Genomic DNA, 27,029 nt, shown 5'->3' on the forward strand with positions numbered 1-27,029 from the left:
TGCAAGCAAGTAATCGATAACGTTCAACATGGCTTTCGCCAAGGTAGATCCACTTCCACCAATTTACTCATCTACCAGAACTACATAGTTGAAGCTTTGAAGAACGGTTATCAAGTGGATTCAATTTACGAAGATTTTTCCAAGGCTTTGCTTGGTTTAGTCAATAGAACATTGAAGGAATTCTCTGTCGAGGCCCATAAATTGGTTTACTGTTCAATCGTCAGATCGGTCTTAGAATACGCGAGTGTTGTCTGGTCACCAACATATTTAGTACATATCCATAATATTGAAAGAATTCAGAACACCTTTCTTCGTACCTGCGCGTGGAAGTTGGGATATGGGGGAGATGACTATACGTGTGGAATTATTAGAGATATGTTAGCTTTGGACAGTCTGGAGACAAGACGTTCAAGAAATGATCTGATATTTTTATTTAGGCTGTTTAATGGGTTTGTCGACTCTCCTGATTTACTGGAACTTTTTTACTTAAACTGTCCTATAAGAAAATTGAGGACTAGTCCGTTGTTGGCCACTCAATCCCATCGCACCAACTATGGTCTCTTCTCTCCGGTGACTAGGATCACACGAGAAGTTAATTTGCATGACATCGAGCTTTTTGGCTTATCACTAAGAAATTTTAAATCTAAGCTAAATGATATTGATTTACAGCACTTTCTTTCATTAAAGCTTTAAAGCTTTTGTGTTGATCACAATTATTTTCTGAATTTTTTTTTTCTCTTTTTTTTTTAATATACAGGGTGTCCCAGAACTCGCGGATCAAATTTACAGTGCGTTTTCCTTGGTGATAACTGAAAGCAATAGCGTTTAAAAAAAAGGACAGGGTATAATCGATTTTTTGTAATGAATAATTCAAGTTGACCAATCAGAAGGACGCTGTTAATTTGAATTTCACGTAAATTTAACCAAAGGTTTGAATTGCCTAGCAACATAATTCTAGTAAGAATGGTATGGAATTTCAAGTAAATGTTTGGGCAACTGTGAAGATTTTGACAACGTCAAGTTATAATTTGATTCGAAATTGTCAAACTTCGTATTGAAATCATATATACAGCTGCAGAGTATGCCGAAATGCTCATAATTTATGGAAAGTGCCCGCGCAATGCACGTGAGGATGCAAGGGAATATGCAATACGTTTTCCACGACGTTTGCCATATCCAAATTATAACGTATTTCTATGGTTGGTGTACCGTGCTCGACACACTGGGTCCTTGGTGCCTACCTGACAAGAAATTGGTGGTCCCCCGCGAGAAGTTAGAACGCCAGAGACTGAAGATGCTGTTCTTCAGTCCTTTGATGACGACGGTAGAAGAAGTATATTTGATAAACCATATTTACCGCGAACCTATCAATATTTTAGAAGAACTAAATAACCAAATTCACGAAACACTGGCTACTGTTATTCCTAATGTGCTTAGACTGGTAAGGGAAAATTTAATAAAACGAGCTCGCCTATTCCTTAAGATGAAAGGTGGTCAATTTGAACACATGTTATAAATTATTCTTTTTATTTTGCATGTTTCTTATTTCATTTGTTGCATTCTACATCGTTTAGTTATAAAATTTGATCTTAAATTTTTACTAATAATGATGCTAAAATAAATAGGTTAGTTCAATCCAGTTTTGTCTTCTTTCTTTCAGAACTGCCACTATGCTTGATTTGTTGCTCAAAACCTACGTGTAACTCCAGCTTTTTTAGCAATGTCAAGAATGTTCCTAAAAGTCTTTTCTTTCATTTCGACGACGACTCGTCCCGCTCGTGTAGCTGCGCTAATACGTTGCAGATGCAGAGTGTATGCACAGGAGTCAGGATAAATTTCTTGTGATTCCGATTCACTTCACAGGCCCTGCATATTTCACTTTTTACTAAGATTTTTAAGGTAGTAATATGTATTACTCACTTGACGCTACGTCGCCATTTTACCTTCCATCAACAAAGGTTCAATTCATCATATCCCTCCCGTCAATTTCCCATACCCCTCAAGGTTACAATTGCTCTGGAAATTTTCGCTCATAACAAACCATATTTCATTCATTGTCGGAAGAAGAAACTTCTTGCGTTCCCTGATTTAGATTCTGTACAATTATTCACCTGCCTTTGGCGCAATTATCCCATTTTTGGTTATTTCAAAAGTAGCTGTCACTTTTGACGTCTGTTTCGACAAGTTGACCAGATAAATATTGAAAATAATTTTATTATTCATCGAATTATAGTTGCTTGGCAATTGAGGGAAGGTACTCAATTTTCTCATAAAGGGAAAATTAGATCGAGCTCTATTGGTCAATTTGATTAATTCATAACTAAAAAGCTGTTGCACCCTGAATATTTTTCTAAACGTTTTTTACCTTCATTACCATCAAGGAATATACAGTTTCAATTTGATCCGCGAGTTCTGGGACACCCTGTATGTAGTTGATATGAATTGTATTAATTACATTTGATTTGATCCGTTTTTCTTTCGTTTTTTTAAATTATTATAACTATTTGATGTAAAGGGTGTTCCCGTAATAAAAGGTATTATTATTATTATTAATTTATTTAAATCAGACTATATAATATGTCATACCAAAATTAACCTATTTGTGATAAACCCGTAATTAAACGATGGAGATTTGTAAATTTTGAATTTATGTGATTGTCATTTTTGTCCCAGTTTTATTTGTTCATCGACTGTACATATATATGACTTATATAGGTCATTTATTTATTCAATGAGTTATATTTAGGTACAATGTGAAGAAAATTTCCAGACAGCCATATTTTTATTAATAAAACCATAACTGATAAACAAAATTACACATCATTAAAAATTCTGTGATAAACTAATAATATAATAATAATAATGATTTATTATTAGCAATATGCTACAGAATCACATAGATAATATTAAAAAAACTATACAAAATAGAAAGAAAATAAATAAATAAAAATACATCCGCTATACATAATATCAATAATTATCAATAATGTACACTCTCAACATACGCTTAAAATTTGACAAATCATTACATGCCTTGATGTCTATTGGTAACTGATTAAATAACATAAGTCCCTGATGGTATAGACTATTGCACTTAGGATTAAATTTACAGAGTTGTAAATCAAAATCTTCACAGTTTCTTAAATTGTATCGTTGCCGTTCCTTTACATAATTAATTTTGTCATGCAAATAACGTGGTGTTTTCTTTATCCTAATTTTGAACACAGTTATAAGGGTATTAAAGATAAGTGTTTGTTTCACAGATAAAAATTTCAAAATCTTGAGCATTAGATTAATCGGTGTATATCTACTGCAACATAGAATATTGCGCATTGCCCTATTTTGCACTATTTGTATTTCATGTACTTTATATGCTGGTAACATAAATAATACTGATGAACAGTAATTCAAATGTGGTGAAACAATTGTTGTATATAATAGGCGTCTGGTATATATGTTCAAATTTTTACCAATTCTACTTAATAGATAAACTTTTTGTGACATTTTATTTAAAACATATTGTATATGACTATGAAACGATAATTTATGATCGAATATAACACCTAAATACTTAATCTCATTAACCCGCTCTAAGAGAATTTTATTTATTTGTACTGTCATGCCTATGTTATTGATTTCAGATTGGGAATATCTGTTTTGAAATATAATATACTTAGACTTGTTTACATTGACACTAAGGCTATTGCTACATAGATAATGATAGATACTCATTAAGTCTTCATTAATTTCTGTTATGATGTTTTCAATATTTTTCCCAGACTTGTACAGCATAGTGTCATCAGCAAACATACTAATGTTACAATATTTGACATGCTTAACAATATCATTAACATACAGATTAAACAATAATGGCCCTAAGACTGTACCCTGAGGTACCCCGTATTCAACCAATATATCATCAGATAGTATATCACCATATTTAACTTTTTGTTTCCTGTTCGATAAGTACGACTTAAACCATTCTAAGACTGTTCCTGTTATGTTGTATTGATATTTAAGCTTCTCTATTAAGATCTGGCGATCTATTGTTTCGAACGCTCTTTTTAAGTCCAAAAATACTGCTACCACAATGTTTTTATTTTCTATTTCACTAAACCATTTATCACAAATACTAATGATGGCTGTTTCACATGAATGGTCATTTCGAAAACCCGATTGTTCGCTAGCGATTAAATTGTTTACATTGCAATGAAGTGTAATCTGTTCTTTTACCACTATTTCCAATAGCTTTTCATATACTGGCACTGTATTTATTGGTCTAAATTCTTCACATTTCTTAGTCTTTGAAACTTTTTGAACCGGGATGATTACAGATGTTTTCCATTCTTCAGGGAACTTTCCATATGTTAAGGAACAGTTGATTAAGTCTATAAATCTATCTGCAATTACTTCTGCACTATCCTTGAGTATTGATGTTGTAATACCACTTTCACCTCCTCCTGTATTTTTCATTATTGCAAGGGCACTTTTAAGATCCCTCATATCTATTAATTTAAATGTGTTCATTTCACTAATTTCGTGATTGTTATTCAGTACTACAGCGGGTTTACATTTCAAGATGTCGACAATATTCTTTATGCTGTCTATGAAGTAAATATTAAATTTCTCACTAATTTTTGTTGGATCCTCGTATGTGGTACCTTCAAAGCTTACTTCAGAGGGCTGATCAGTATTTCCTGGGAGAAGTCTTTTCAGTTTTTTCCACAACTCCTTCGGCTGATTCTTTCGATTTTCAACAAGATTTTGATAGTAGGTATTTTTAGCTTGCCGTATCATAGTAACTACATTGTTTCTCATCGTTCTATACTCATTCCAAGATTCTTCTGATTTACTTAATATAGCTAACTTGTACAAATCATGTCTGTGTTTCATCGCGTTTTGGATATCTAAGTTGAACCATGCTTTGTGACAATATTTTTCACTTATAGTATATTTTCTATAAGGACATAACGTATTTAAACTCTCCTCCAAGGACTTCGTTAGTTCATTTGCCATGACATTAATGTCACTGATGGAATTATTCCACTTATATTGTGTGTTCAATTTTTCTTGAAATATTTCTTTGTTATAACTTTTGTAGTCTCTTTTCATTTTATGATCTTTTGTAAAATGTTTATTTCCTTCTTCTGTGTTAATTTTGATTTTGATTATCAAATGATCGCTAATGCGAGGTGATATAAGAATTTCATATTGAAGCTGTTTCGCATTTGTGATTACATGGTCTATGAGAGTTGCGCTATCATAGGTTATTCTAGTTGGTTGCTGTATTATTTGACTTAATCCATGTTTATATATTATATTTCTATATTTATTAATATAATAAGATGATTGTAATAAATTTAGGTTAAAATCACCCATTAGAATGATGGTCCCACTATAATCAGAAATTCTTTCCATGTATTCATCCAAGAAACTCAAGAATGCTGCATCCATGTTATTCGGAGAATGATATAAGTTAATCAATAGGTATCTTTCAGACGATATTTGTATTTCAATAGCTACCAGCCACACACAATTTTCAAAACTTTTTATATCCTTTACGGTGTATTTGCATTTATTTTTTATAAAAATGACTGCACCTCCAGTCCTACTATTGAAGCTACAGCACTGTTCAAATTTATAACCATCAAGTTTGATTTCTGAAGGTGTTATTTTATCGGTGATATGTGTTTCACATAAACATAAGATGAAGGGTTTCTCCATGGATATATAATTTTCTATTTCGTCTCTGTTGTTTAGGAATCCTTGACAGTTGAAGTATATGATGGAATTTTTCTGTTTTGGAATTTCTGATTGCTATATGGTGTGGTACTTTTTTTTTTGTGATTCTATAATTCTACTCAGTACTGTACAATCCTTACTCCAAACTTGATGATTTGTATCTAGGTTAGTTTTCAGTTTTTTATTAGCTTGACTACAATTGTTGCACTTCTTTATGGTACTGTTGCATTTGTTTTGGTTGTGATTTTCACCACAGATGGGGCAAACTTCTTGATTTGTACATTTAGAAGCAATATGTCCATACTTACAACAGTTAAAGCATCGTACTACTCCATAGTCTTGCTCAAAGCGACAGCGGTTCCAACCAATGTTAATCTTATCCTTTTTCATTAACGAATTTAGCACATAATTATTGACTTCCAATACCATATTAAATTTTTTGTTGACCACTTTAGATTTGTACAGGATTTTAATTTCAACATTATTGGGATTAAGTTCATTTTGATTTATAATTTTTTGCACTAGCACTTCATCTTCCATTTCTTTTTCATCTTCATGGATAAAATATAGTTTAATACGGCCTTTGAATGAGTTAGGTTCTGTTACTTCATACCCATGTCCCACATTTGCTTGTATTGCATTCCTAACTTCGTCAATGTTCTTTTCTGTGGTACAATTTAAGAAGACCGCTCCTTTCTTAGTTGTTTTTCCCATTGAGAGACCCACACCAAGTTGTACCGGATTGATTTTATTTCTAATTTCCTTACGCACTTGATTTCCGTTGTTGTTTACACCTTTTACTTCTTCTTTTGGATTTATCATTAACACATTTGTTTTGGTCACGTTCGCATAGGTTAAGTTGTCATTGCCGGAAATATTTTGTACATTTTTTAGCAAGGCCACTTCTTCCCGCAGTTTTTTATTTTCTGCTAATACCGTTTGCAAAAGTGACTTAATTTCCATTGTAGCGCTTGTCAGTTCCGTGATTTTATTTAGTAAAATGTGAAAACTACGTTCATTCATAACCTCACTTTTATTAGCGTTCTCACCACAGACACACATTTTGCATGTCCAGGTTCCTTGCTTCTTGCGGAAACCTCGCAAATCCACATTTACACACTTACTGTGATACATTTTGTTACACGCTACGCATTTAATTGCATTTTTTACATCTTCAAACTCTTCAAAACACTGAGCACAGGAGATGGTATTTACATCGTCCGCCATCTTTTCAAGTCAACTGTAATGTTTATTTATGTCAAATAGCTCATTTTTACTATTTCCTGTTATCTTTGTCTTACTAATTCGCTGTTTACGAATATAAAATGATTTTTAAATCGAACGGATTTTGTTATCCGGTGATGGAAATACTACTATGTATTGCTACCGCATATTATTATGTATGCTGGATATTTTTAATCTGCAATAAAACCGGCTCCGCATTTGCGTTATTCATTCACAAATATTCGATGTTCGCTATGCATCATGCAATATTCGTGTCCGTGGACAAATATTTGCAATGTGAGTCATGAACATTGTTCGGCCTAGATTCGGTTAATTGGCGTACAACAAAGAGGACAAGTAACCGCCTTGAAGTCCGTGAAGTCTTCCAGCTTCATCACTGAAAGGCTTTAAGCCTTCTTGTAATTGTTCATAATTAAAAATAAATATTGAAATGTAATATGGTACATAAACGTATTTGCGTTGAATCTCCAGGAAATACTCAATATAAAGTGAGCCCCAAAAGTTTAGAACAATTTAAACTTTGTATTTTTCGTTGAACTTTCGAAAAGAACTCAAATCAGTTAACTATATTTTTTTAAACAAATATTTTCCGATATTTCTTATTTTCCGCCTCTTTTCGTTTCTGCGGAAAATAAAGTGGCTGTTAAATTCAAATTTTACACGGCAATTTCAATATCAGCAAACTAATTTCGATATCAACATATTATTAAAACAACAAATTTAGAAATTGTAGTATATTAAGTATTGAGAACGGTAAGGACAATGTACTGATTGAAGAGAATTGTTTGGAGGAGGAGCGCAGCGACTTGAATTTTTTCATAGACTTGCTTATTGTCAACAAGCTGGGGGATGGGAATTCGAACATTTAATGCCATAATTTTAAGTACTTAGTAACACAGTTTTTGAATTGTTTTGTTCGTTATAAGATTTATTTTTCCCAATTTAATTTTTTTGTCTCAAAATTTCCTTATGTAAGATAACAAAATTTTTATACTGTCGTTTAGACAATTAAAAGTGCTATCAGAATCAAGAAAAAAAATAGGGGGTTTCCATTAAAAAAAATATCGATGACGTTATCATTCGAGAATAAATGACTGCTTGGAATTTTAGTTGGTGTTAGAATATGTATTTTCATAAACTAAAAGATTTTTTGAAAAAAATTTTGTTTAATTTTTAATTAATTTTTTCCATGCTTTTGCCGCTCACTGTACAACTGTACACTGTATATAACTTACCGTTCTAGAATGCCAAAATTACTTACTGTCGAGTTGATCGTTAGCAACTAATAAACACAACTTACTGACGTGGAAACAAGCAAACAGAGTTCAATCTCGCAAAAACAATTCACATTTTTGCAAGTAAAAAATCTGCCTGCACCATCTCTCGATCTCACCCCGTTAAATTTGTTATTATATTATTAAAAGCAAGGTTTATCTCAAAGGGTCAGCTACAGTTAAATAACTAAAAGCACGGACCTTAGATGAAACGGGAGCAGTTCAGCCAGAAATTCTCCAAATGTTTTGATTGTGAGTTACAAAAATGGTTAGCATACTGTCAAGAACCAAATGGTAGTCAGTTTGAAATATTATTTTGAATGATTGTCTTTGTTGGAAAATAGCTATTTATACAACAAGAGGTAAAAGCGATACTTTTTATCACCAGGCGTGAACATTGTTCAACAACACGCCGTGTGATAAAAAGACGCTTTTACCTCGTGTTTTATACAAGATTTTATCGAATTTTGAAGAAAAATAAACTAAAAATGTTCTCCGTACAAATTTATTGTGGAATTTGATCTAGAAATCTAGAGTCGTTGCTATAGCAACTTTTAACAATAACAACGAGTTGTTTATGAAAATTTTCAAAGTGTTCCAACTGAAAGGTCATTTTGTTGCAAAGAAGTGAGTTCTTCTGAGTATCCAGGTTCACACTGAAAACGATGCAAATGCAGCTCTTGCAAATTTGTTGCCAGAAAAATCAAGCCAAGTGTATGAATATGCTTATCAACGTTTCAAAACAAGGTGGGATGAGAAAAATGTCAAAGAAGCTGTCACAGAAAAAGTTCTTGTGACATGTTTTGTAAACAAAGCCAAACAGCAGAAATCTACTTTGTGGAGTCGATAGAAAATAAGAAAAAAATGTCTGCACAAATTGTTGGACAAGGTAACGAAAATAATGGAACTGATACACATAAGTGCTAATGCTTCAGCATCGTCCACCAGCCCAGGAATCTCACCGGGACTATCAGAAGATAAAAGAATTAATTGTCAGAATTGCATTATAAATATTTATAATAAATAAATGTTCTTTTGGTGTTTTTGTCTTATTTCTCCTAAAGAAAAATTATTCGCTATGAGTGACAAAAAGTAAAAGTAAAAACCTCTAGTTACAAAAAGTAAAAGCAATTTATCACTAGTTACAAAAAGTTAGACTACAATGAGATACAAAAAGTTAACTTTACTTTTACCAAAATTCGATAAATAGCTATTTATTCAACGAGTTGCAAAATGAGCCTCTTTTTTGCACTAGACATGACAATTGGACCACGAGTGTCAACAAGTGGCCCAACATGTCGTGTGCAAAAAAATAGCCATTATGCTACGTGTTTCATACAAGATTTTTTCTAATTTAGTTACGAAAAGCACACATTCCAATTAAAATTCTATTTAAATCTGCTATTTCAATAATTTTCCGGGATAATAATACTAATGTCACTTCTTAAGACTAGTGATAATATAATGTCACTTTTTTGACTAGTTATTAAATGAAGCACGTTTGACAACTAAAATGACATATCACAATGGCTTGCTTTTCGTAACTGAATTAGAAAAAGTAAATATAAAGTGAAACCTTTTTGTAAAGTACTCGTATAACAATAAAACTAATTAGGACATTTGTTAATTTATTATATTCTTCAATACAAAGCACCTATTTATAAGTAAATAATGTTTATATTTTTTCTAAATGCTCGTTTTCAAAGAGCTCGTAGTCTTTCAACTTTTTTTTTGAAAAGTGCTTTTCTGAAGATGTATTACGTAGTGTCAAAAAATATGAACAAAAGTTGAAACTGCTATTTTGTTTCCAAATTTAAAATTATAAAAATGTCATACGACTATATCATTAGCTATTTTTCTATACTTCGTCAGGTTGCAAATTGGTGCTCACGTACTTGGGTTATGTTATTGCATGTGGTAAAAACCGCAAATGAATACCGCCGCATGTGATTCATCTAATTTGTCATTGCGAAATAAAAGGAATTCCGCTGTAATGTTTAATGTTTTGGCTTGAGATAGTTGAAACAGTTTATTTTTGTTGGAATTATGGGTAGCAGTCTCATTTTTACGATAAACACAGAAAGTAATGTTATCTTACATTATAAGCAGTTCTTAATTTAGAACAGTTCACTTTAACCAAGGCGGAAAGAATGGGAGCTTTATCATTATTCGCAATGTTCATTTTATGTGTAAAAAACATTGACCCAATTTTATCTCATCCGCCCTGTTTTTAAATGCAGAACCAGTTTATAAAATTCTAGTCATAGTCAAAACTACTGTTTTAATTATAAACCTATACATACTTAATTATTAATTATTATTAAAAATTTAATAAAAAAAATGACAAAATATGCAGTTACGAAAAAAGAAAATTTTAAATAATGGTAGAATTGAAAATTAAAAATAAATCAAGGGCGGAATATCTCAAGTTAAAGACCGATTCTTAAAGACCTGTTTGTTTACATCTAAATATTACCAGTTTCTTTGTTAAGCAAATAGCTTAACCTTTTAACTATAGGACCTGCAATATAATGTTGTAGTTCTTGAACAATTTTAACATTCTAACGTTTTCAACACCAAAAAATAAATCCTTTTTAAAATGCTGAAACATATTTATAATAATGTTTAAATAGCAAAAGTCGTACTCGAAATTGAACATCTATGTTCAGATTCAATTCAGTTCACACGCATTTTAAACTGACCCACTCATGCCAAAAAAAAAACAATTTACACACGAACTCGTTAAATAAACTACTATTCTGAAATTACAATGAAGTTGTCATTTTTTGACTTTTTTTAATAAAAAATAGCATCTAGGTATACAAAATTTTTAAACACCAACTACCTGCATAATTTAGTTTGCCACTTTCAAAGCAAAAAAGCTTTCAAAGAATTATGTACAACTCACGATCAGTAATAATATCTACCAACCAACAGCAAATAAAATCTAAACATACTCTGTGAAAAATGATATGTTATAGCAATTTGAAAAGCGGATTATTACAACTTTTTATACCAATGCCTGCTAATGTTAATTTAATGAATGGATTCTGTACACTTCAGTCAGTGCTGCCATATGTTGGTTCGTGCCACTAGTTTATCGGCGAAAATCAATAACACATGTCCGTCGTTTGCCATGTCTGTTTTAATTTTTTCACTGGCAGAGTACAATCATTATTTTTACTAATCAACAAATAAAAGATCTCTCCTATGTTTGTCAGATTGCCTTAATATGTGTTAAGTACAAAAGATTAGATAGAATAAACGGTAATTACTAACTTCGTAATAATTCAATTATCTAACAAGTCAATTTTAGTCTATAAACATGCTGCTTTATATAGTTTATAATAATGTACGGTCATTAATGCTTTAAAACAACAGACGAGTCAAGAGACCATCTTGACAAGCTAAAATATATCAAATTATCAGCAAGAATATGAACTCTCGAAAATATGTTAAATTTTCAAATTATTTTTACTTTTTATAGTTTGTGGGAAATTCTCACATTATACAGGCTGTAACAGGACTGACGCACGACAGAAGACTTGCAAATTCGTGGGATTACGCTGAAATGTAAATTAAAATAGTTACTTTTGTATTAAGTGCGCAAAATGGGTGTTTTTTGTTCAAGCATGAGAATGAGTTTTTAGTCGAGACCGTCAGGTCGAGACCAAAAACCCATTCGAATACAAACACTATTTTTTCTACAACCGTCAAAAAAAGAATTTGATTTTTGAAGGCAAATTAGATGAAGAAAATCAAAGTATCAAGTATTGTGACAAGTCATTGTAACCTAGGAAACGCGCAAATGAAGACTACATTTTTTCACGTGTGAAAAAAAAAACATTTTTTCACATGAGCAAAAAAGAGAAACTTTGCAACTTGATAACGATGCATAAATGTCACGTTTTTTGACGGTTGTAGAAAAAATGTATTTTTTTGTTCGACACTGTCAGAATTTGAGAATTTTCTCCTATGTGAGCGGATTTTAGTAAATGTCATAACTTGTCAAAACGAAACGTCAAGCTAATTTTAAAGGTTTTAAGCGATTTGAAGCCTTTAAGGGGCTCGTCGAACAAAAAAACGTTGTATTCAACTCGTTTGTGTGTAAAATGGCCCACGCGTGCCAAAAAGGCCCAATTTACAAACTCGTCAAATAAACTACTATAGTCCAATTTTTACCCTTTTGAGGTGACGTCACGATTTTCTTCCTCGCTTTCTCTTTATTGAAACGACAGAAACAGAAAAAAACAAAAAAAGGCACGTTTATTTATTGACCGACATTCTCCTGATCACAATAGTATATTAAGTATAAAGAACGATAATGACAATGTACCGACAGAAGACAATTGTTTGGAGGAGGAGCTTGCGACGACTCCAAAATTGTCTGAGATTGCGCGATTGAATATTTATTACAAAACATTCACATCTAGAATAGGCCCAATGCGATACGTGTTTATATCCTTCACATCGTGTTGCCACAATGTCGATTTTTGTATCGCGTTTCTAAGGCAATCTGCAAACAACTACCGCCATTGCAGTTTTTGTGCGCAAATATCGCCAGTTGTGTTGAAAAACAAGCAGTAAAATAAGTGATATTAGTGATTCCGAAAACGAAGTGGATGTTGTAGAAGAAACTTTGAATGTGGGGTGCGTCACAAATAAAGAATTTTTGAAACTAACGACCTCAACGTGTAATTAAGAAGACAAGGAAAATTTGTGGTATGAAAATTTTGATAATACTAATGTCGCGGCAAGTTCGCTAATGTTATTTTATTACAGCGCCAAGGAAAGCCGATTACAAGAGCCGTATGAGTTTCCAGAAAGTGCTAACATCTTGTCTTCAACTTCTGCCCATATAAATAGAGAGTTTCCCAAACCAACGACCTCGATGTAGTCGATGTGTAATCAAGAAGACAAGGAAAATTCGAGGTATGACAATTTTGACAATACTAATGTCGCGGCAAGTTCGCTTATGTTATTTCATTACAGTGGCAAGGAAGGCCAACTACAAGAGCTGTGTGAGTTTCCAGAAAGTGCTAACATCTTGTCTTCAACTTCTGTCCACATAAATAGAGAATTTCCGAAACCAACGACTTCAATGTGTAATCAGAAGACAAGGAAAATTCGAGGTATGACAATTTTGACAATGCTAATGTTGCGGCAAGTCCGCTAATGTTCAAGGGCGTAGCAAAGGGGGGGGGGGCCAGGTGGGCCCGGCCTACCCCAGAATCCTTCTGGCCCACCCCAGAATAAAAGTAAAACACATTAAAAACAAGATACATCTGCAATATCTATCTATCATTTGTCTGTGGTTTAAAATCTGGCCCACCCCAGCAAAAAATCATTGCTACGCCCTTGCTAATGTTATTTCATTCCAGTGCCAAGGAAGGTCGACTACAAGAGCTGTATAAGTTTCCAGAAAGTGCCCCGACTTCTTGTCTTCAACTCCTGTCTACATAAAAATTATTATAATAATTGATTAATATTGAATAAATTTACTTACCGTTCTGAAACACTAAAAATTACTTACTGTCGAATTGATCGTTAACAACGGGTAAACATAGCTTACCGTCTTGGAAACAGACGTGGTAAACAACCAAATAGAGTACAATCGCGCAAAAAACAATTTTGAGAGTATTTGCTAGGGTTCAAGAAACAAGGGAAGTTTTGCCGAATCGGAATGAAATTGGCGGAGGTGCACGAACCGCACGGACCTTGGCTAATGAAGAGCAAATACTGAATATCGTTGAGGAAGTTGGAACTAGGAGTATAAGAGAAATTGTCCAAGAGTTGGATATCGCCAGCAGATCAGTACATCGCGATTTGAAGGAAAACAGACTTCATCCTTTCCGCTATACACGTGTGTAACACCTCGACCCAGAAGATTACCCTGTTCAAAGACATTTTTGGGTTTGGTTGTTTAATAAAGCGGCAGAATATGAAAATTTTATTTCGTGGTTGTTGTTGTCGGACGAATCAAGTTTTGGTCTGCAGGGATGTTTCAACCATCGAAATTTGCATGTCTGGTCGTACGATAATCCAAGGGCTATTTATCGGCGTGAATTTTACCGTCGATTTTCCGGAAATTTGTGGGCAGGACTAGTAGGTGATTCAGTGTGGTAAGTCAAGATTGTAAAAAATAAAGAAAGCGTGTTTAGGTTTTCTTCATTTTCAGATCGGACCTTTTGAATTCCCTATGCATTTAACAAGAGCAGTGTACGCAAACTCATTTACTTGAAGATATTCCATTAATTTTTCGCATAAATCAGTGGTTACAACATGACAGGGCACCACCCAAATTCAGCCGCAATGTGATCACTGATCAGACGATGTGATACACGCCACTGGCTTGCACGATCTTCGGACCTCAATCCTATGGATTTTTTCGTAGAGGGGCACGTGAAAAACGTTGTTTACAACCGACCCATTCATAACGAGGAGGATCTTCGAAACAGATTACAAGAAGTTTTTGAAACAATTACACCTGAAATGGTCAAGACTTCTAAATTAAGCTTACCACGGCGTGCCCAACTACGTATCGAAATGAATGGTTGACATTTTGAGCATTTCCTTTAATTCTTTCTTCTTTCTTTCAGTTTTGTTGGTGTTTCGCTTTGTTATTATTTGCTTTCGTTCTATTAAACTCGGTTCTTTTTTGAACCACCATTTTTTGTTTACTTTACGACTTCCGTCCAATAATAATATACAGGGTCATTATAAATGATTGTACGTACCATCGTAGCAGGCGTTGGCGAGCGTTGGCTGCTAAACTGAATGTGCCGCAAGGTTGATAACATGAGTGAGACTAGCATCGCCGATAGGTGGCGCTACTGGCGGTAGTGGAAATCTGTTTACTAGTTTGTCTAACGTTACGAAGCAGGTGGCACATCCAAAATTTGTGTGGGTTTTCAACGCCAACTGCGATGGGACAATGATTGCGGGCTATACGATGACAACTTTTATTAAATTCGTTGACATTATTCTTAACCTAAATTTTTTGACAGTGCAATAATGTGCCAAATTTGACAATAAAATGCAGTCGAGCAGATATTTCGAGTAGAATGATGGTATTTTTGGAAACCAAGCTACACCCTCATTCGTTCTGTCCTTCCTTAAATTGATTAACGGGATTGGTGGATTTGATACGCTTATAACTCGATTAAAAAAGCAGATAAGAAAAAAAATCGTTCCTGTAATGTTATTGCTGTCGGCACAAGTCAGTTACCCCTAAGTAGTTATGTAAAACATCGATCACCATCTCTGTTGACGATCTTCATCATTTCAAGACTATTCTTAATTTTATTTTTTCGATAAACTTCAACTCCCACCATCTTCAAATTATTTGCAAATTGATCTAGATATTGTCACCCTTTTTTCCACGATCACGTTAAGGCCGATTAAAGGTCGATTTATAGTTCCGAAACATGTACGTATGGCATAACATATCAAAATTGAATCTTATTGAATCAAATGTATTCTTTGGATTGAAGAGCCTAAAAGAGATAAACTTCCTCGGTCACAAATTTTAATACCTGGTGCTAAATTTTCAAATTACTTTATGACTTTTAAATCTGTGTCTGGATAAATTGATAACTTTCTTAAAGTCGGACAAAACTACTTCTGGGTAATCAGCTAAGGTTCCGTCATATAAATATCAAATATTCAGTTGAGAATCCAAAGATAAAATAATTGGTTGAATAGCAAGACAAAAAATCATAGGACCGCAAGGATCTCCTTGCTGGGCTCCGACAGAAGAAGAAATTAAATGATCACCGAAAAATAAAGTTGAAGGATTCCTATAGCATTGATAAAGATAAGGATAAAGAAGTGAGGTATGACATTGCACTTCTTTTAGAATATAGTCCCGTTCGACTCAGTTAAAGGCGTTTTTGAAATCTAATTTAAGAAGAACTTTGCCACGGTTTTGGTCGTTATTCTGTGATGAAAAACCTCAAGAGCCGGCCTGGTAGAGAACCCGGCCTGACTAGACCCACTATTCGGAGACGGGGGGTTCGAAATTCGTATGTGAGGAATTTCAAAATTAGAAAGATTTTCTTTTATATGCTTATTCCATGACTTATCAGATTTCCCTGCTACATTGAAAACTCTATAGGAGAAAAGCAAAAGATTCTCAAAGGAAGAGATTGATTTGGTCGAAAGATAATTATTAATAATCGAGCTTAATTTATCTGCAGCTAAATGTCTACAAGCTTTTGGTAATTTTCTCATGGTTGGTAAGTGAAGTTTTAAATTAATAAGCAAAGTTGTGATTGAATCGGTTGAAGAGAAAGTAGAAGAAGTTGATAGGTTATGTTATAATCGATATGCTACTTGTCTACGTGAATTTTCAGTCTGTTATTATTCTTAAAAGATTTTCCAGGACATAGAGTACAAGGTAATCTTTGAGATCCACTAGAATGACTATTTTGAGATCCGAATTGCTTCTCAGAATCCATGGAATTACATGGAGTGTTAATCACTTCATTTTTCCTTCTTGTGTTATTATTTTTTGAGGAAAATGATTTACAGTTGGCTTCAAAAAAAACGGGAAATGAAATTTGACCTAATGTGAATTGGAAATTTAATTTGTCAATTTATGTCAGTTTGTGTTTGTTTGACAGTAGTATTTCTGACACATAAGTGCAGTTTTTTAACCTAAATTCTAAAAGGTCGTTTCAAACTATAAAAATTTAATAAAATCTGACAGAACTTTTTCTAACAGTTCCCGTTTTTTTAAAGCCAACCGTACACAAAAACGATTGGCCCATTAGTCCATTGTCCTAAGAGTTTTAAGGCCCTTTTCGTTTTTAAAATTCCTGTTGCATTTCTCCAGAAATTGTATGATGACATTTCTTGATATTTCCGAATTTCTGTTCAAGATTAATATTAGCATTCGAAGGACCTGCGTCAGTTAAATCTTTGTCACTAATTTTCCAATGGGTAGTTCGTAATTCAAGAAAAATATTATTTTCGTCAAGAGAATTATCAGATTGACAGAGGCATGGCACACTGTGTATGTATATAGAATGCTTTGAATCAATTGACAACCATTGACAATGAAGGCATTTTCAAAACACATCTTACAAATTTTTCTAATTGTACGATTTTTTTTTTCATTATTCCAATTGGCTAATGTGAGAATGTTACGTTAAGAATCCAGAACATTTCTGGGTCTAACATTACCGCTAACAATATCATGTAACATTAACTTTCATCCTAACACCCTTGTGAACAGTCCACATTGAAATACATACAGTTGCGGAATTAAAATTTCGGGCACTATTGTCAATGTCATGATATAAACTCTAAAACAACCTTTACGTTAATAACCTTATTTTTTACTCTTGTCATGTTTTTATCTTTTTGGCATTCAAAAATTGTCATTTGTGGCATAATAACGCGTAGGCAACATATCAAACCGATGATTTAATGTCAGTCATGATGACAGTAGAAGGTGCTTTATAGAGATTTTGTTGAAGTAACAGAAAAATAGTGCCCGAAATTTTAATTCCGCAACTGTACATGTAATTTTGAATTTCTAGATCTAACGTTAACATTATCGTTTTAAAGGCCCATACACAATGGCGTTAACGTTACGTCGATGTTAAAACGTTAATGTTAACGTTAGATCTAGAAATTCAAAATTACATGTATTTCATTGTGGACGTTCACAATGACGTTATGATGAAAATTAATGTTGCATGATATTGTTAGCGTTAACGTTAGTTCTAGAAATATTCTGGATTCTTAACGTTACATTCTAACATTAGCCAACGGAAATAATTTATAAAAAGTACTGAAATACATGTAATTAGATCTAACGTTAACATTAACGTTTTAACATCGACGTAACGTTAACGCTATTGTGAAAGGGCTGTAACATCGACGTAACGTTAACGTTAACGCCATTGTGAAAGGGCTGTTATTCGCCATTGTTCAGTATTCAGCCTTTTTGACACCCAATTTGCAGATAATATGAGGTGTTGAAAGTTTTTGATATGCGTTTAACAGAGATTCATCGATCTTCCAAAATCATAACGGACAACACCGACGTTTTCTGTTGATGCAAAAATCGGTCTTCCATTTCTTAATTCTTATCCCATCTTAAATGTCATAATCCAGCTTTCTATGGTCAAACAGGAAGGACATTGATCTCCTAATGTTGGCAGCATGTTGTTAAAATTTTCTTTGTCAGATAACCACTACAACTGGCCTCTCAGAAAAGAATAATTCGACAACGACTGATCCTTTTTAATGTATGTCACACTTTACACATGCACGTTAACGATGCTTATAATACCTACCTATGTATTTAATTGCCATGGTAACGGCATTTGTTTTTGTTTATTAGAAATGACTAAGGCTAACTATTTATAAATATTCCTCCTGTGATTAAAAGACTTGTTATTTAATACTCATATGACTGTTCGTGGTTTGTGGGTAGACGATATATCCAACTCCAATAGTGTTTATCCTGTTAGGTACTTCTGAAAATCCCCTACCACATAATTCCATGTAAGTAAAAATTCTTACAGCAACAGATAAAATAATATTCACCGAATAACACTATTATTAATTCAGTGGTATTATCTTTTCAGAAAATTAATAAGTAAGATGCCTCGATAACCTGATATATACAATTAAATTGTATAAAATTATTTTATCTACGGCTGCTTGGATAAGTCGTTATTACCACACTCATTTACAGTCATTTGAGTTGCGTAATGTAGTTCATTACTGCACTGGTTTCATTACGTAACGCAGTTTTATTTAGAAGCAAACAGACAAAATTTATTGAAATACAACAATACAAAAGAAAAGCTAGGTACTTATTGTAAATACATAACACAGTCCTTGCATTTTGTTCACCCAGTAGCCGGCATCGACTTAGTTTCGGTCTTCAATCTCTGGGCTTGGCACAAAAACACTCACTTCCACTTTTAATGATATCATCTACTACTCTCTTTTGGGTTACTCGCACAAGAGACCACTTTGTAATACATGTCATACTGGAAAAACGACGCAAACTGCAGTGACACCTCCAGAGACGCTCATCTCTTGCACTCCAGGTCGTCCTCGAAACAGGATCACACACGTTTCCATTCCAGGTTCTGGTACTTTTCTCACTTGACGTCGGAGTAACCCCAATGTACATTTTTCGAAGTCACTTCACGTCCGAGACCCGCGATAAGACGTAAACGACCCGGTTCTCAATTATGAAAAATTTAAAACAACGCGTTGTTTACAAACAGAATTAGCTGGTTGTCCTTGTATTGAGCAAATTGTTTCAATCTTGTTTCTTTGATTTTGAATTAAAACGATTGAAACTGACATTTAACAATTATCAAAATATATTTTTGTAAATGTCAAATTTGACGTTTTTGCCAAAAATTGATTTTTTTAATTAATAATTCGCAGCCGTAGATAAAATGTTGTACATAACACGTGGGCTAAAGCATATTACAGGAAACTCGTGTGTTACAGATGAACTCGGGCTAACGCCCTCGTCATCTGCAATCTTCACACTCGCGTCCTGTAATATTGCTTTTATCCCACTAATTATGTAAATAACTATTATCTACGGCTGCTTCGATAATACCTCATAACCACATTCATTTACACTCATTTGAGTTGGGTAATGTAATTTATTACAACACTGGTTTCATTACCTAACGCATTTTTATTTAGAAGCAAACTGACAAAATAAGAAAGGCATGGCTTAAAAAATCAAATATTCACCCTGAGACGGAGGGTTTTATATTTGCAATACAAGATCGTGTTATAAATACAAGAAATCATAAAAAACACATATGCGGTTTGCAATCGATAATAGATAAATGTAGTGTAATGATTTGAATACATTACTTTTTCCGCCAAATATTTGAACCTGCGCAAAACGGTAACAAATGTGGTCGTGATCATCATCGAATCGGAGGAGCCCTACGTTGTGATTTTCTTTTGGCGGAAAAAGGTTCGGAATGCAAACGATGAGGGTTCCAGTTGGAAGAGTGCCGCAAATAAAACACACATGTGAGGGACGCAAAATACCTTTTATTAAAAATGCCTGTAATAACTTTGAGGAAAAAAATTGAAATGAATACAAAAGGACAGAAATTAAGTTTAACGAAGTACAAGAAATTAACTAGTTGAGTACATCACAAAGATAAACGACAAGATGAATGCAACAATATTTAAAATAACAGAAAACGGGTACATAACAGACAAAATGACAAGTTGAAGCTTGCAAAACGAGTGAACAAATTATGGTGCAGTTATTACAGACAGGGACGGATGAAAAACCCTCTTCAAAAACCGTATCCCAGGTATTACTCATATTTTACAATTTGATTAATGGCAAAAACAATGTTTAATTTGGAACTACGCGGTCAAGGTACGCCAACGGGAGCTTAGAGCTGGAGGTAACAAACTTTCGGCGCGAGGGGATTCAGAAAAATAATCTGAATCGTCTTGAAAGCAGCGACATTTATAGGTACTCGGGGTATCGCGTGTCGGACTACTGTGTACCGACCAATTCCGAGTGATATAAGCGTTCGGGGTTGTACGATGAGCTTCTCAGAGTCGCGTAGAGCAGAACTTGTTCCACCTTCCCCAACCAACCGTTTACCGACAAACTCCCGAGATCCCTATAACTGCGACGGGGGCTTCACAGAGTCACATACAGCAGAACTTGTTCCACCTCCGTTATACGGTCCGACATAACCGTCGCCCCCACGGAAATTTGACTAAACAACCCCTCCGACCTCCTGAATGTCACCTAGCCCCCATGTGATCGTACTTACAACATTTTAACTTTAACTTTTCCGAAATCTAGCAACAACACAAAGAAAAACAAAAACCGAGTTTAATTCAATCAAACAAAGAGTAACATTCAACGATGAGAAAATCCAGCAAAACAGAGCGCAACATTAAACAATGATAAAATAAGCAAAACAAAACGCAACATTAAACAATGATAACGTAAGCTAAACAAAACGCACATTAAACAAGGAGGAAATAAAAGAGAACAAAACGCGAGGTTAAATAACGATAAAATAAAACGCTTTAAAAAGGAATACCATATTCGCTGGCAATATTAAACAAAAAGAAAATGGCGGGTCGAGTGCCGTTAGAAAATGTTAGTGGAAAAAAAAACAAAATGGACGCACGCGGTTCGGACGACGGCTCCGAATTTTCGAAATTACCAGATTGCAAAAAAAATGAACCTCCAGGGAGAAAGATAACGCTTAAAATTAACAAATGGGCGCTTCTTAAAGAAACAGCATGCAACAAAATGAAATCTACAACATACCCTTACCACGTGGTCCTGGTCCCAAAAACCAAACACAAAAAAGGCAACGAAAGTGGGATAAATTACCCAGGTGAATTAAAAACGTCGGATTCCTTACGGGGACACAAAATATCTACTCGGAACGGTAGTGTAATCGGTTCAGATTTAACTTACAGATTTTTGGAATATTGGATCGCTCTTCGCAAGGTGTGTTCGTTTCGAAAAACCAAAAAAAAGTGACCTACCCCCTTCAACCACGCGCGCGAAATCCCGCTTTACCCCCGCTATATTTCCGCTCGCAGAGTTCACCACTCCCCAGGATTACCAACCCCATCCCTTAGTACCGAGTCTAGCCGCTAGTACTATGGCGCGCTCTCGTGGCGGTACCGGTAATAAAAATTTAAATTTTGCATTTGCGGAACTGAAGGGGAAACAATTGAACACATCATTTCTTCTTGCACCGTTTTGGCTCAAAGCGAATATAAGAAACGTCATGATATATTCGCTAAAATTATACACATGTTATACAGCTGTTAAATTCAATGTATTAAAGAATACAGAACCACATTATAGTTATACACCAGAAAGTTGTTTGGAAAATGATAATTACAAATTATATTTTGATCGACCAGTTTTAACTGACATTCATATTAAGCATAACAGACCAGACATTGTTATTTTAAATAAACAACAAAAGCAAGCATATCTTTTAGATATAGCTGTTCCAAATTCACATAATATAACACAAAAATTAATAAATATTTAGAGCTCTCCGTTGCTATGAGAAATCTTTGGTGTTTAGAAAAAATTTCGATTTTACCACTTGTAATTTCAGCAACGGGAATAGTACCGCAACCTCTTTTTAAAAATTTAAAAATTTCTGGATTTAGATAACACATTGGTAGTTGAAATTCAAAAAGGTATATTATTATACTCATGTCACATCGTGAGGAAGTTCCTTAACATTGACACAGAACATAATACACAACAAAGTCAAAATGTGGAGGCGAGACGCCGGTAATTATGTTGATAAGCACTGCGCTATACTTAATAGTAATATCCGTAATAGTGTATGTACTCCGGCAAAATTGCCGTGCCGCCGGGTGGAGGTGGGATACGAAAATAGTTTCCTTGTATTGTAAATCTGTGGCGGTCGTGAAAAAGTAGGTAAGTCAAATAATTTCAAAAATGAGTTAGCGATACTTACACCTTAATAATAAATCATGGAGTTAAATAATTCAGATTTTCACAGTTTAAAATTGACTTATATTGAAAGCAAGTACAGGTAGAAAGAAGTTTCTATTTAATTACAGGATTTTAGGAATGATGTGGAATTTTGAATCGTTGCCCTGAAAAATTAACATTTTCGACTTACCTAGTTTTTCACGACCGCCACAGAAATAATAATTCTGGAATATTTAATCTGTTTATTCTTTTTTATTAAAATATGTACTTACGTAATGAAGGTAACATATGTAAAAAGAATGCGTTTTTTAAGGATGCTTCTTATTTATGATGAAGTGTTCACCTAATTTCTTTAAATATGGCAGATGAGGTAAACATTCATTCCACATAGTGCATGTGGAACCTGCAATTTATAGTTTTTAAAGAAATATTAATTCAGAAATTACTTCATACCAAGAAAGGGACATTTGATTTCCAATAATTTTGTCATGCATTTATTTTTAATAACAGTACCATCAGGACTGCATGCTAGCCATGGGTTCCCCTGTGAAACTAAAAGACCTATTTCAAACACATCGACGTCATAGTCTTTTCTGTATTTGTTCCTGGCATTTTCTTCATGTTCTGTACCATGTGAAACATATTTCTTGCTGAAAGGCTTTGGGAAAAAGTGGCTAAATGATTACTTGATAGTATTATCCGTAATAGTGTATGAACTCCGGCAAAATTGCCGTGCCGCCGGGTGGAGGTGGGATACGAAAACAATAATTAAATATATTTCCTACAGGAAGCACCCAAATACAGGAAATAATGTGCTGAGAGCACGGTACATACTAACTACTACTAACTAGATTACAAGCTGATAAGTCATAATAATAATCTCAACTCTTTAAAGACAATAGTCGGCATTCTACAGCGTCAAGAATTGTTTTCAGAGAGTCAAAGTGAATGTCACACCTTGTAGCGAACTGATTAAAGTTGTTACACATTAAAATAATCGGCGACTTAAGCAACACATTTGTTCTGTAGCTAGGAATATAAAACGTAGTGTAGTTTCGACTATTCAAGCGAGAAACATGAAAGCTAATTTTGCTTAAAAGAAATGAACAATCAATTTTGTGATGTACAAGCTTATACAGAAAGAATTATACTCTGCGAGTATACAAAGACTTAAGCTTAAATGTACCTAATAAAATGTTGTTATCATAATTTCTGACAGGGTAAACACCGTTCAGTTGAAAACTTAAAAACTTCAAAAATTTTCGTTGGACTTTCTCGAGTTCATTTATATTTGTTATGTACGAGTATATCGGATACCATATAGGTGAACAATATTCCAGTTGAGATCTAATCAATGACGTGTACAGTAGCAATAGAGTTTTTGGACTGCTGAAGTCTTTACAATTTCTAAATACAAATCCATACGTTTTTAGAGCTTTGCTAACAATATTGTTAAGATGATCATTAAAATTTAATTCCGTATCGAAAGTGACACCCAAATCTTTGAATTTGTAGACTCGTTCTAAACGATGTTGGTCAATTATGTATATACGTATGTTCCTTGACAGAACGAATCCGGGAATATGAGGATACAAAACATTTAGCTCAAAGAGAGCCGATTTCGAGAGGACCATTCAACAACAGCGTCTAAGTTATTTTGTAGTAGATTAAAATCATTAAAATTACAAAATGATGTGAATAAGTGAGTACACACCGTGCACACACAGGAGTGAAATAAGATTCTCATCACCTAAAAAATGACAGTGACAGCGACAAAAATTGACAGTTCACATGAAAGGGGCAAACATTTCATAGCATGGGCATGGCCTACTTCGACTACAATCATTTATAATAACCTGTAAGTATGTATCGCGCGTTCAAATGAAATCCTGGGCTGGGGAGGCGTTGGAAACCGTCAATTGTTGTGCTTTTTTAAAACGTAGATTAATTGGAGCATGTTGACAGCTAACCTAAAATTTAGAGCCAAAAAATTTTTCTTTTTTTTTCTTTGTTTGCAATGTTTTACATTAAAAATAGAATAATAGAATTCCTATTCTCGAAACAAATATCTAAGGGCACCGTTTGCTGAAAACAAACATGTTCCACTATGTCCCGATTAAACATTAACAAATGTCATTCGTGTCAAACGGCGGGAAATTCAAACTTTACTCTGTTCTAAACAGTTTAATTTTTCCAACGCCTACTCAGAGGACATTACAGATTTCGGGGTGATGTCACAAGAATTACATTTTTACATCCAGAAATATAAGAGTTATACATACACCCACTTCTCTATTCGATAATTTTTTGGTTATGAAAACAGTGATTTGTTGTGTTCCTTATGGAAAGCATGTAAGTATTTGCATTTCTTATTTTATTTATTTATTTATTTATTTATTTATTTATTTATTTATTTATTTATTTATTTATTTATTTATTTATTTATTTATTTATTTATTTATTTATTTATTTATTTATTTATTTATTTATTTATTTATTTATTTATTTATTTATTTATTTATTTATTTATTTATTTATTTATTTATTTATTTATTTATTTATTTATTTATTTATTTATTTATTTATTTATTTATTTATTTATTTATTTATTACGATAACTACAGCTTAAGCCTATTTAATATAAGAAATTAACATGGTAGCCGTACCCACTTTCCGCTTAAAAGAAAAACTCAAACTTAAACTACAAACTTCTAATAATTTCATTTTAACTAACAATAACAGTTTACACTTACTTAAGGTATATTCCGTAAATATCAAATTTTAACCAAAATTCTGGTTCGGCGTTCCGTAAAAATACATTCCTGTAAATTTAGTATTTTTTGTAATATCTAGTTGTTAAAGGTGGCTTTCCGGACTGTTTGTCACCATGTAAACAACCTCATAACGGCCGGAGTCCGTTAAGGGTGTCCGTTATGAGCGGGAGCGGCCGTTATGAATGACTAAATAACTATAGAAACGTAGATCTAAACTTTATTTTTCAACTTTTTTACAATTGGTACAATAATTAATGTTTAATGTTATGGGACACACCTTGAATTAATCGAAATCCGTATGCCACTAGCAGATGTAGACGAGATCGAAGATGATGCTTCAGACTTTTAACACCAACACAACGCGATTTTGCAGGGAATAACGATGACCTCACTTGCCCTGCGGTCATCCGGACATCGGGAATATCTTGATCGTGATTTTTTATTGATTTCAGTCGTTTATTTTCAACGGAAAGTTAAGTGTCGAACAAATCTGACAAACAGCAGCAAACGGAGACAAGATCGAAGATGATGCTTCACTAACACAAGCGCGATTTTGCAGGCAATAACGATGACCTCACTTCCGGACATCGGGAATATCTTGATTGCGATTTTTTATTGATTTCATTCACTTATTTTTCACTTATTTTCAACGGAAAGTTAAACGTTGAACAAATCTGACAAACAACATTGAAACAATTTTTTTTCACAAACAACGGTTGACATGACGACGTCCTCCGCACACTTATTAATCATTCGGTTTTTTCGATGGCGGTGAAAAAAATGTATTTCAAAAAGATAATTGTGAACGAATCGTAGAGATATTACAAAAACTATTGTACAATACACGTCCGTTAGGGCCTTTACAGCCTCGCCAGTATTATTCGACTCGCTTTGCGAGCTCGTCTCACAAAATCTCTGGCTCGGCAGTAAAGGCTATCCTAACGGACTTCTACTGTAAAATACTATAAGGAACAACTGTCTCTGAAAAATTGGTTGTTTATTTGTCACCAAAACGACCGACGTAATACGGCGGTTTTTTCGGTTATTTCTGATATTTTACAAATAGTAAGCAGCTGTCGGAAAGAATAACTATTAAAAATATTGTGAGCGAAGGTTTCACCAACACCAGAAACATGAATGTAAGTATTAAATTAATATATGGGAATAAATAAACACTTTTTTTAAAATATGTATATTGTAGGCAGAGGACCGCACAGAGGAAGGAAAAAATCGGTAGTCAGAAGAAGCCACATTCTTGCTGATCGAAACCTTTAAGGATTATAAACATAAGTTTGATTCTCCGATGTACAATAAAAAACAGGCATGGGGAATGCTTTCAAATAAGTTAAAAGAACACAACATTCTAAAGTCGTCCGCAAAGTGTGATGAAAAATGGCGCAATTTAAAGAAAAATTACGACAAAGTGGTAAGCGAAAATAAGAAAACAGGAAACAATAAACATACCTGGAAATTTTTCAAAGAACTTCACGACATATATTTTAAGAACCCAAAATATCA

The 27,029-nt window shown here is 33.7% G+C and overlaps 3 long non-coding RNA genes across 3 annotated transcripts; 1 reads left to right on the forward strand and 2 right to left on the reverse strand.

The window, feature by feature from the left end:
- Positions 1 to 1,510: 1,510 nt before the first annotated feature.
- Positions 1,511 to 2,538, reverse strand: LOC138141412 (uncharacterized). The gene is made up of 2 exons (XR_011163144.1): positions 1,921 to 2,538; positions 1,511 to 1,866 (listed from the first exon to the last, which is right to left on the reverse strand). It is a non-coding gene; the product is annotated as an uncharacterized lncRNA (long non-coding RNA).
- A 10,124-nt stretch (positions 2,539 to 12,662) lies between these two features.
- On the forward strand, positions 12,663 to 13,367 carry LOC138140513 (uncharacterized). The gene is made up of 3 exons (XR_011162538.1): positions 12,663 to 12,983; positions 13,044 to 13,193; positions 13,254 to 13,367. It is a non-coding gene; the product is annotated as an uncharacterized lncRNA (long non-coding RNA).
- Positions 13,368 to 22,795: 9,428 nt separating this feature from the next.
- LOC138141608 (uncharacterized) lies at positions 22,796 to 23,415 on the reverse strand. Its single transcript, XR_011163208.1, has 2 exons — positions 23,191 to 23,415; positions 22,796 to 23,140 (listed from the first exon to the last, which is right to left on the reverse strand). It is a non-coding gene; the product is annotated as an uncharacterized lncRNA (long non-coding RNA).
- Positions 23,416 to 27,029: the final 3,614 nt, after the last annotated feature.

The sequence above is a fragment of the Tenebrio molitor genome, chromosome 1 (assembly GCF_963966145.1).
Source record: "Tenebrio molitor chromosome 1, icTenMoli1.1, whole genome shotgun sequence".
Lineage (NCBI taxonomy): Eukaryota > Metazoa > Arthropoda > Insecta > Coleoptera > Tenebrionidae > Tenebrio > Tenebrio molitor.